This window comes from Dipodomys merriami, unplaced genomic scaffold (assembly GCF_024711535.1).
Source record: "Dipodomys merriami isolate MVZ:Mamm:240054 unplaced genomic scaffold, mDipMer1.0.p SCAF_39, whole genome shotgun sequence".
NCBI classification, from domain to species: Eukaryota; Metazoa; Chordata; class Mammalia; order Rodentia; family Heteromyidae; genus Dipodomys; species Dipodomys merriami.
The window spans coordinates 8,228,903-8,241,141 of NW_027205492.1; the positions used below are offsets into that span (position 1 = coordinate 8,228,903).

Here is a 12,239-nt window from a genome sequence, read left to right on the forward strand (position 1 = left end):
AATACCAACCAAGTAATTATTTTAAAATCAAGTGTGAGTGCTTTTTTCCTCATGGTGATGAACCTCTGAAAATACCAAAGTGCTCACCCTCTCACCATGACTACCAACAATTGTGAGGGCCAGGGAAGCTTTGTTGTCTGGGAAATGTCCTGCTCACTGCTGTGGGTTCTTAAACAGTATGTTTAGCAGTGTCTGTCCACAGCCAGTAAAACACACCTGGACAAAGGAATCCACATATGTCTGGGTTAAGTGTGGAGGAGGGAAGAAGTCTGTGCTCAGCACCAGAGCATATGGAAACTACACAGGCTTTAGGGGATCCAAAACACTGCTAGTGATCCTAATACATCAAGTCAGAAACTTTGATCAGCTTATTAAATAAGTAAAATTAAAAAATCTGATCAATTTATTAAATACAAATCTTGGTTAGTAGGTAATAAAATTTGAGAATACTTTATAGGGTTCTAACATGACTATAAATGCTTCCATAGAATTGAGAATTTACCATCATTTTACTAATCTGAATCCAAAATAATTTTGCAGAATAAAGTACCTCTGCTGGGTGCCGGTAGTTCACCCCTGTAATCCTAGCTACTTAGGAGACTAAGATCAGAGGATTGTGGTTCAAAGCCGGCCTGGGCAGGAAAGTATGTGGGACTCTTATCTCTAATAAGACACCAGAAAACCGGAAGTGGTGCTGTGGCTCTAATGGTAGAATGCTTGCCTTGAGCTAAACAGCTGAGGGACAGTGCCCAGACCCAGAGTTTAAGCCCCACAACCGATTAAAAAAAACAACAACAAAAAACCTTCTAAAACCATACTAGCACAAACAAATGCCAAAGCACCAAGAACTAAAATTTAACATAGGTAAATATTTTAATAAATGTACTACTTTTAATGCTACTTCCACTGCAAGTCAATTAACCCAAATGTAATAAAGCTGCTTCATTACTCCAATCAAAAAAATTGTTAACTATGAAAAGTGGAAAGAGAAAAAAGTGAAATCTCCTCAAGCAAGAACTCCCAGAAATTGCAGACCTGGATACATTTCCATAACTTAGATGTCTCAAAATATCCTCTGATGTACCGAAGTTTAACTGGGCTCCAAAGAGGAAAAGCATTCATTATAAATGACATTTCTGCCCTCTCACAGTCCTGGTAGGTAGCTATGAAGCAGGAGCTCGTGTCTCTGCCCTTTCTCTGCTAGGCCAGTAAAGAAGACAAGCAAAGAAGGCACCCTTCCATATCCTCTAGCCACATAGCTCCCTTTCCCAGAATAGACACTTCCTGAGCCTGCAACAAGGAAACAATTGCTTAAAAAATAAAATCTCCACTAAAATTTGCTTCTGAGATCAAGGGCTAGTTCTTCATTTTTCAAAACAAAGGAAAATTATGTACTGTGTATGTGCTGGTACTTGGGCTTGAACTTAGGGCCTCAAGCTTTCACTAATTTTTTGTCAGTGCATGGGAGCTGTCCCTGAACCCTTTTCTGCAAGGCTAGCACTCTACCACTAGGAGCCACAACTTCTGATTTTCTGGTGGTTAACTAGAGATAAGAGTCTCACAGACTTTCCTGCCTAGGCTGGCTTTGAACTGGGATCCTCAGATCTCAGCTTCCTGAGTAGCTAGTAGCTCCTGGCTTCATGTGGCTTGTTTGCTCAGAGCTGGTGATCTACTACTTGAGCCACATCTCCACTAAATATTTATAATTATTACTTTTATGGATGAACATTCCTAATAATAATCTAAAAATTGTCATAGAGCTACATGTTTACAGGAACACACAGATGTAGTGTCTTCACCTCTCCCTAGGTATGTCCCTGGAAGCCAATCCTCTTTATTCTTCTTGGTTATCATGCTGGCTGCTTAACAGGCCAGCATCATTACCCCAATACCAAGGAGAGCTCCTCCTAGAAAACCATCACCTGTTCTGCTCATGACAGAAAAAAGGGAAAATATCCAACTGAATAGCACTGTACTCTCCCTATTCACCCATCATTTCCAGGGCACCTACTCTGTAACAAGTCATGGTGCTGGAAGACACAGTTTTCCTCCCCCCTTTTGCTTCTGGAAGATGGCCCTCAGGCAGTAGAGCTCAGATACTTTGCTTGTCTGTCCAGACTCCTACGGGAACACCCTACCATAACTGATAGGCAGGACATCCCTCCTGCACCAACATCACACACACAGAGGGACTAATCCTAGCACTGCGTCTCTGTGGACATGCAGCACGTGCCCACACAAGGCTGACAGGGGTGCTGTCGGTCATGAGGAAAACAGAGGAGATGCTCACAGGTAGAGCCTGTCTTCATCCCCAGCCCATTCAGACACAGGCACCATCCTTCAGGCAAACACATCATCATTTCTGCTTTTGCTTTATTGGAATTAAAAGTCTTGGTAGCTGGGCGCTGGTACCTCATGCCTCTAATCCTAGCTATTTAGAAGGCTAAGATCTGGGAGTGGCGCTGTAGCTCAAGTGGTAGAGCGCTCGCCTTGAGCTTGAAGAGCTGAGGGACAGCGCCCAGGCCCAGAGTTCAAGCCCCACGACCAACAAAAAAAAAAAAAAAAAAAAGAAGGCTAAGATCTGAGGACTGCAGTTCAAAGTCAGCCCGGGCAGGAAAAGTTTGTGGGACTCTCATCTCCAATAAACTACTCACAAAAAGTCAGAAGTGGTGCTGTAGTTGAAGTGGTAGACTGCTAACTTTTAAGCACAAAGAAGCTCAGGGGCAGCATGCAGGCCCTGAGTTTAAGGCCCAGGCCTGGCCAAAAAAAAAAAAAAAAAAAAAAAAAAAAAGGCTTGGAAGCGTCAATGGGCCGTGGCACGTAAGACAGGAAGTAAATACTAAACAGGGAAAACGGAGAATCTTCTGCAAAATGGTAACACTTATGAAATGGGTCTAGCAGGACAAACAAAATTTTCAGAAGATGTTATTCTTAGAAATGCTTTGACTCGGATTTTATTAATTAAAAAAAAACTACATGGAAAGAGCCAAAACACTGTCAAAATTCTAAAGGGATTTGCAAAAGCTCAATGCAAATGCTCTTTTCACAATGAAAAGGACTAGCTTTTTGGGGGTGATACTGGAGATTGAACTCAGGGCCTTATTCTTGCTATGCAACTGCTCTACCACTTGAATCATGTCCCCAATCCAGAAGTTAATTTTTGTTGCTATTCTGTTGGTTCCTGAGCTTGAATTCTGAGTGCTGTCCCTGTAACTTTTGTGTTCAAGGCTTGTACTTTACCACTTGAGACCCAGCTCTATTCCCAGCTTTTTTGGGTAGTTAATTGGAGAGAAAAGTCTCAGTGACTTTCCTGCCTGGTCTGGTTCTGAACCATGATCCCCAGCCCCAGATGTCAGGTCCTGAACAGCTAGGATTACAGGCATGAGCCATCAGCCTTCCACTGAATTAATTTTTTGGTAAACATATAATTTGATAAAGTAGACTCCAACCATTCATTTAGAAAATGTTTTTAACCCTCTTTTGGCTAAATTAACCACCTCCTTTCCCATCAATCTTTGCACTGATACTCTCCACCTATGGTGGAGGCCCCACCTGGATTAGTTGTACTAATTCAGGCCAAATCCCTTCTTCTATTTTTTTCTAGGATACAAGAGTCAAAGGCTGGGATAAAAATATGAGATGCACTCAGTCAGGCCCTAAAGCTATACAGATTTAAGGCACAAAATACTATATGTGTGACCTTTCTCTCAAGTATCTGGAGCAAACATGTTTCTTACTTCAAGTAACAAGAGGGTAGGTAAAATCAGACAACCTAGAATATCAGGAGATGATCTACATGTAGGTCCAGTCTACACAGGGGAAGGAAGATACATTGGGAACTAAGAGCAGAGTCCACCAGACAAACCAGATTATAACTACATATGAAGACAAGCACTCTGCTAAAAACTCTGGGTCTAATCAAAGGCTAGGCTCAGTTCTTCTGGGCCAGGAAGATGGAAGAATCCAATGGATGACAGACAGTGCCAGGGTAGTGGCCCAAGGTCGAGTCTGAAGGACCTGATCAGGATGTGGCCCCAACTAGTCCCATTTTTAAAAGCAGAAAAAGCACTTCATACTATGACATTAGAAAGTAAAACAAGATTAAACAAAGTGACAAAAACAAAAGTAATGAATAAATAAATAACCCAGGCTAGGGCTGGCAGCTCATTGACAAGGCTCATTAGTAGCAGTAATGCATGTGCCCAGCACCCTCAAGACTAGGTGTGATTCCGACCATCTCAAAAAGCAAAGCAAGGCAAACTAAGCCTTTGAAGAATCAATGCAGGAAGGAAAAAGAGCCTTTAAATTGCACATATAGATTGCATTCCCAAGAATCAAATGGCATAGCATATTCTATAGTGTGCAATTTTTGTTATTTCATGTTTCCAAACTCTTGTAAGTTTTGGGCACTAACTTAATATGCCAAAACACACTAGTAATGGTACAAATTTAGGCCCTAGTTTCTGACATGTAGATCGGGGCCAGTGGTAATTCATCCAAGCATAAAGTTTGAAAAAAGCAGAATTCCAATAGTTTACTTAATTTTTTTTTGTGTGTGTTAGTCGTGGGGCTTGAACTCTGGGCCTGGACGCTGTCCCTCAGCTCTTCAGCACTCTGCCACTTGAGCCACAGAGCCACTTCCAATTTTCTGAGTGGTTTACTGGAGATAAGAGTCTCACAGACTTTCCTGCCCGGGCTGGCTTTGAATGTGATCCTCAGATCTCAGCCTCGAGTAGCTTGCTGAAATTTTCTAATAAAATAGTTCGATCAATACATAAAGTTACAGGGAGGGCTGGGAAGTTGGCTCAGTGGTAGAGCGCTTGCCTTGCATGCCTGAGGCCCTGGGTTCAATTCCTCAGTACCACATAAGCAAAAAAGAAAAAAGCTGAAAGTGGTGCTGTGGCTCAAGTGGTAGAGCGCTAGCCTTGAGCTGAAGAGCTGAGGGACAGCGCCAAGGCCCAGAGTTCAGGCCCCACGACTGGACCCAAAATAAAATAAAATAAAAAATAAATAAAGTTACAGGGAGTCAGTTCATTAACCTAAAGAATCAGATGTAATTTTTTTTTTTGTGCTAGTCCTGAGGCTTGAACTCAGGGCCTGAGCACTGTCTCTGAGTTGTTTATCTTTTATTTTTGGCAAGACTACTGCTCTACCCATTCGACTCACAGCTCCACTTTTGCCTTTTTTTTTTTTTTTGGTTGTGGGGCTTGAACTTTGGGCCTGGGCGCTGTCCCTGAGCTCTTCAGGTCAAGGAGAGTAGTCTACCCCTTGAGCAACAGTACCATTTCTGGTTTTCTGGTAGTTAACTGGAGACAGGAGTCTCATGGACTTTCCTGTCCAGGCTAGCTTTGAACCGTGATCCTCAGATCTCAGCCTCCTGAGTAGCTAGTATTACAGGCATGAGCCACAGGCACCTGGCTTCTTCTGCCCTTTTTTTGTGCCAGTCCTGAGGCTTGAACTCAGGGCCTGGGCACTGTCCCTGAGCTTCTTTTGCTTAAGGCTAGCACTCTAACACTTGAGCCACAGTGCCACTTCTGGCCTTTCTGTTTATGTGGTACTGAGGAATTGAACCCAGGGCTTCATGCATGCTGGGCAAGCACTCTACCACTAAGCCACATTCTCAGCCCTACTTCTGGATTTTCTGGAGATAAAAGTCTCACAGACTTTCCCACTCTGGTTGGCTTCTAATTACAATCCTCAGATCTCAGCTTCCTGAGTAGCTAGGATTATAGTAGGCTAGTGAGCCACTAGCATGCAGCAATACAAATATCAACTCCAATTAGTACATATGAAGGTCAGACCTTAGCCAGGTGCTGGTGGTTCATGCCTATAATTCTAGCCACTCAGAAGGCTGAGATCAGAGGATTGCAGTTTAAAGCCAGCCCAGGGAAGAAAGTCTGTGAAGACTCCTGGCTCCAAATTAACCACCAGAAAACTCAAAGTAGATCTGAGCGCCAAGTGGCAGAATGCTAGCTTTGAGCAAAACTGCTCAGACAGTGCCCAGGTCTTCAGTTCAAGCCCCATGATCAAAATATAAGAAAGTCAAACCCTTGAAGTTAAAACCAAGTACTCCAATTAATGTGGATGTTAGTATTAAAATATTGAAACCTGTATTGGTGTTTGAGTCAGAGATTTACAATGGTTTAAGTGATGCCAACAATGTTCCTCTCTTTCTCTGAGAGGAGACCCTGTGATATAACATTTAGGTAGTGAAAAACTATCTAGACAGAAAGATGACAACATCTTCATATTTATGCAGCTTCTTTCCTTTCTACTTTGCTCCAGCAGCATACAATACCTGTCTATACCAATCACCAAGTCCAAGTATGGTCACAGTACAATTTTGCAATACATAAATCTTCCAATGTCCTGACTCTACTAGTCTGCATCCAAAGTGGACGCATAGACATTCACATTTAAGCCAGTTGTAAAAAGGCTATATATTTCTATTTTTACAAATGGAATGACCCTCCAATGAGTGACCATATGGATAGCCTACATTCAGACTGGACGCAATCAACTACTCACTGCCCTTTTGTGTAGAATCAGCTTTTGAGCTCTGAAAGGCAGTACTAAAGCCTTTTCCTCTCCCAACCCCAACCACCACAGAACAAGCAGGTAATTCTAACTATCCAGGAGCAGAATGTTCTGGATTAGCAGATAGAACTGAGGTAACAAAAGTATACTCTCCTCTTTCCTTAGTCTTACTGGAAAATAGTTAAGAACTGAAGCTTAAAAATGAGATTCTTTTAGGTAAGTTGGAAGGACCAGGAAAAGAAACTACTTTGTGCAAATAGTGACACACTTGTACTTAAAGCTAATCTTGAATAATGAGCAAAAATTATATTGCTTAGGGTAATTGCATTAGAAAACTCAAAGTCAAGAAACCGCAGGCAATATTATTGAGTCTTGTTTGCATTTTTGTTTTTCCTGTTGTGGGGCTTTCACTTCAGGCTTGGGTGCTGCCCCCGAGCTCTTTTTTGCTCAAGGCTATAACACTCTACCACTATGAGCCACAGCCACTTCTGGTTTTCTGGTGGTTAATTGGAGATAAGAGTCTCACAGACTTTCCTGCCTGGGCTGGCTTTGAACTGAGGTCCTCAGCTCAGATCTCAGCTTCCTGAGTAGCTAGGACTGCCAGCCACCAGAACCCAGCTTGTTTGATATTTTTTCGAGGACTTTTTTTTTTTTTTTGGGGGGGGGGTCCAGTTGTGGGGCCTGAACTCTAGGCCTGTGCACTGTCTCTCAGCTCTTCAGCTCAAGGCGAGTGCTCTACCACTTGAGCCACAGCGCTGCTTCTAGTCTTTTTTTCTGCTTATGTGGTGCTGAGGAATCGAACCCAGGGCCTCATGTATGCAAGGCAAGTGCTCTACCACTGAGCCACCTTCCCAGCCCTTGTTTGATATTTTAAATTACTAACCACATTGGACTTTTACTATCTTCCCAGTTGGATAATAAAAAGTATTTCTTTATTTTTGGGGGTCCATTCGTGGGGTCTGAACTCCGGGCCTGGGCACTGTCCCTCAGCTCTTCAGCTCAAGGCTAGCGTTCCACCACTTGAGCCACAGCACCACTTGTGGCTTTTTTCTTTTTGCTTATGTGGTGCTGAGGAATCGAACCCAGGGCCTCAGGCATGCAAGGCAAGGGCTCTACCACTGAGCCAACTTCCCAGCCCATAAAAAGTATTTCTTTACTAAAGCACTATACAATGTTGCCTACACACAAACCCATTTTCTTCATGTTAACTTTATCAATTACTCAATGTCTTAAATTAAGTTTTCATAACTTTCTTGAAGACTAAATTGCAGGGCAAAATAATTATATTTATCTAAATATAACATCGTGTTTGAAGTAATATTTTTTGGCACTTTAGATGGACAATGAGCGAGTCTCCATTACCTGACCATCTATAGTGAGGAGACTATGTAAGAACACTGATGGCTTGTAGCACATTGGACAGACAGCTCCATTCACAAGCTTTATTTTTTTGCTGGTCCTGGGGCTTGAACTCAGGGCCTAGGTGCTGTCTTTGAGCTTTTCTGGTCAAAGCTAGATGCTCTTTCTCTCTACAACTTGAGCTACAGTTCCATTTCTGGCTTTGTGGAAGTGACAAATATGGGCTAACGAGACAACACTACTCCTTGACTTCTGGGATTATTTTTAAGTTAATGCTCCTGAAGTGTGTATGTTGACAGGAGCCACTTCACATATATGACGATCATCAACTAAAGAAAGAAAATATGGGTGGGGCTGAATTTGGTAAAAACACTTTCAAACAACAAAACCATTTGAAATTGCTCTAGGAAGGGAAGCAACAGGGAGTGAGATGGAGTATGGAAATATTTACAAAGAAATCTACTTTGCACAACGAATGTATGCTACTGAACAAGGGGATAAGAACCCAAGGGAAAAAGCTTCTGTGTGTTGACTCACACTTGTCATTCCAGAACTCACACAGAGTGGAAGCGAAAGGATTTTGACTTTGAAGCCAGCATGGGTTAGCAATGTAGTAAAAAAAAACAACTCTAATTCTTTTTTTTTGCCAGCCATGGGGCTTGAACTCAGGGAATGGGCATTGTCCCTGAACTTCTTTTGCTCAAGGTTAGCGCTCTACCACTTGAGCCACAGTGACACTTCCAGCTTTTCTGTTTATGTGATACCGAGGACTCAAACTCGGGGCCACATCCCCAGCCCCAAGAACTTTGGTCTGCTTGTTATCTGGGAAGGAAAGATCCTTCTAAACGCCCATCCACCCACCCATGTGCTGAGGACAGAAGTGCATGCTGAGCAAAGGCTCTAGCACAGAGCCACACCCCTAGCCTGATACTACATATGCACCTAAAAGCAGCCTTGTCTTTCAGGGTTTGAAAGGATACAAGCATTCTGTTTCCAAAAATGACCCCAAACCCACAGCCAATATAAGCCTGTGAGAAGGCACAAGACTGAGGTCCACTGTCTACCTGGCAGTATCAAGTGAAACTGGACAGTAAACACTGGAATTATTCTGCAGACCAGCAGCTGAGATGAAGCAAGGCTCGCCGGGGAACTGTGTCTCCAGCCCCTCTCCCGGTGTAGACATAGCCCTCCTTTCGTGTGTGTGTGTGTGTGTGTGTGTGTGTGTGTGTGCGCTCTCACTCACGTGTGTGTGTGTGTGTGTGTGTGCGCGCGCGCGCGCGCTCTCACTCACTTCAATACTCAAGACTGAAAATGGCCTTAAAGGGAAAAGCTCAGCCAAAACAGAAAAGTGTGATGCAGAGATCAAGCATCTGTACACATCTGGGGTCAGCCCAACATTCACCACATCTAGCAAAGAATGGCAACAGGAACTAAGACATTTGTGCCTCGGTGCTGTCACCGTTTCAGAGTACGCAGATACCCACTGGACAGCCTCCCCAGAAGGAACTCTTTCTATCGAAGTCATACTGCTAATACTTGCCACAAGGCAAGAACCACAACAACTCTGGTATCCTAACGCAACCACTTTTCCAAACCAGATGTCTCCTTCACCATCTCCTCATGGCTAATACTCTGCCACGTTCTTCTCGAAGGTTGCCTAGGAAAGGGGGAAGCTCTAACAGTAGTTTCCTTTTCTTGTTTTTTTTTTTTGGGGGTCTGGTCGTGGGGCCTGAACTCTGGGCCTTGGCGCTGTCCCTCAGCTCTTCAGCTAAGGCTAGCGCTCTACCACTTGAGCCACAGCACCACTTCTGGCTTTTTTCTTTTTGCTTATGTGGTGCTGAGGAATTGAACCCAGGGCCTCAGGCATGCAAGACAAGTGCTCTACCACTGAGCCAACTTCCCAGCCCCTAGTTTCCTTTCTTTGGAACTACCAAACTTCCTGTAGGCTGCTTACCCCAAATATATTGTGTTCCTTGTTTCAAATGAATTAAGAAATCAGAACATTTGCTGAAAACCTTGTACATGAAAGTTCTCAGAGAAGAATTCAGTATCTCCATATGATGGAACAGGAATGGATCAAAGGAATCAAGTAGTGGTGATCTGCTCTAACACAGAATGCCAAAAATTGCTAAGTGAATGAAGCTAGCCATAAATTACCACATTGTATGGCTGCTTATATGACATTCAAGGCAGACTAAGGACTCTGGTGGCCTGGCACTAGGGGTAGGATAGGAGGGAGACTGCTAATGAGTACTGTATTTCTTTTTTCTTTTTTTGTCTGTTGTGGGGCTTGAACTCTGGGCTTGGGTACTGTCCCTGAGCTCTTCAGCTGAGGGCGAGCACTCTACCACTTGAGCCACAGTGCCCCTTCCAGTTTTCTGGTGGTTAACTGGGATGGGGCTGGGAAGGTGGCTCAGTGGTAGAGTGCCTACCTTGCATGCATGAGGCCCTGGGTTCAATTCCTCAGCACCACATAAGCAAAAAGAACCCCCCCCCCCAAAAAAAAGAATTCTGGTGGTTAACTGGAGATAAGAGTCTCATGGAGTTTCCTGCCTGGACTGGCTTTGAACTGCGATCTTTAGATCTCAGCTTCCTGAGTAGCTAAGGTTACAGGCGTGAGCCACTGGCGTCCGGCTGAAAACTGCATTTCTTTCTGGGGTTGACTGGCTGGATAGCTGCATAACTCTGAATACTCTCCTCCTTTTTCTTTTGGGTGCTTAATTGGAGATAAGAGTCTCGGACTTTCCTACTAGGGCTGGTTTCCAACTATGACCCTCAAATTTCTCTCTGCCTCCTGAGTAGCACCTGGCTCCAAATACTCTTAAGACTACTTAACTGTACACTTTGCTTGGTATTTGAACTATATTACAATAAAACAGTTACCAAAACAAGCAAGCAAAAAAGACACAGACAAGTACAGGTCAACCAAAGAACTTATAACTTTACCAAAAGGTAATACAGTGATCCCTCTCCTATTGTGGGAGTTGCATTCCAGAGACCCCTGAGATAGGTGAAAATCTGCCAAGTAACAATGTGATATAGCAAGGGATTTAACTGCTATTTTACAAATTTTCACCTATCATGGGGAGGCGGGTGCCTCTGGAACAAAACTGCCATAGGTAAGGATTACTATTTACACATTAAAAGAAAAATCAAAACAGCGACACAGTGAAGCTACAATAAGTGAACTGTGATATAACAAGGGACAACTATACAATAATTTGTGTACAATAATTTGCACACATAACTTTTCCTTAAGTTTCTAATTTTAATTTTTTAGTTTTTAATTTAGTGTTGAGACTGAACCCAGGACCTTGCATATAGCTCTATATACTCAGTCCTGTTTTTCCTTAAAAAAAAAAAAAAACAACACAAAAAACCAGAAACAAAATGCAATTTAGGTGGCTCAAGTCATTATAATTGTAGCTGTTCAGGAGGCTGAGATCTGAGGCTTGTGGTTCAAATCCAGCCCAGACAGGAAAGGTCATGAAACTCTTATCTCCAACAAACTACTCAAAAAAAGCCAGAAGTGGTGCTAAGGCTCAAGTGGTAGAGTGCTAGCTTTGAGCAGAGAACTCAGGGACAGAGAGCCCAGGCCCTGAGTTCAAATTCCAGGACTGGCAAAAAAACAAACAAGCAAACAAAAACCAACAACAAAAAACCAAACCAAACCAAACAAAAAAAAAAAACAACAAAAAAACAAAAACAAAAACCACCACCCAACAGCAACCCAATGTAGTTTGAGGCATGGCTCAAGTGCAGTTAACAATATCTTGAATACACTGAGCTAAATGAAACAAGCCAGTCAGAAGGACAATACAGTAAGATCAGGCTCATAAGGGAGAGTAGTCCAATTCACAGAGCAGAATAGCTGCTGCCAGGGGCTGGGAAGAGGAAAGGAGGGTTACAGCTGAATGGATACAAAATTTCAATTTTGTAAGAAAAAGTTCTTTTTCTTTTTTTGGTTGGGTTGTAGGACTTGAACTCTGGGCCTGGACACTGTCCCTGAGCTCTGCAGCTCAAGTCTAGTACTCCTCCCAAGTAGCTAGGATTACAGGCATAAGCCACCAGGCGCCCGGCAAGAAAAAGTTCTTGAAGTGGGTATGGTAGAAAGTTGTATTGGAGATGTCAAAGTACTTAATGCTACAGAACGGTACATATGATGTTGTTCAGTATATCTTATCAGCATTAACAATACATTATAAAAAAAAACTTCTGGAAAATTTAATAAATACCAACTATGAAAGTAGATAAGGGATGCTTGGAATTTTAAGGGTGGTCTGGTTTCAAAATCAGGGGTACTTATTATTGAGGGCCTTTGTCAGAAATGTTTATTATGCATA

The 12,239-nt window shown here is 42.9% G+C and overlaps 1 protein-coding gene across 3 annotated transcripts in view; it reads right to left on the minus strand.

Annotated features, from left to right (window-relative positions):
- Adnp (activity dependent neuroprotector homeobox) overlaps positions 1–12,239 on the minus strand; it is a 31,883-nt gene that overhangs the window by 9,248 nt on the left and 10,396 nt on the right. The gene's annotated exons all lie outside the window — the stretch shown is intronic.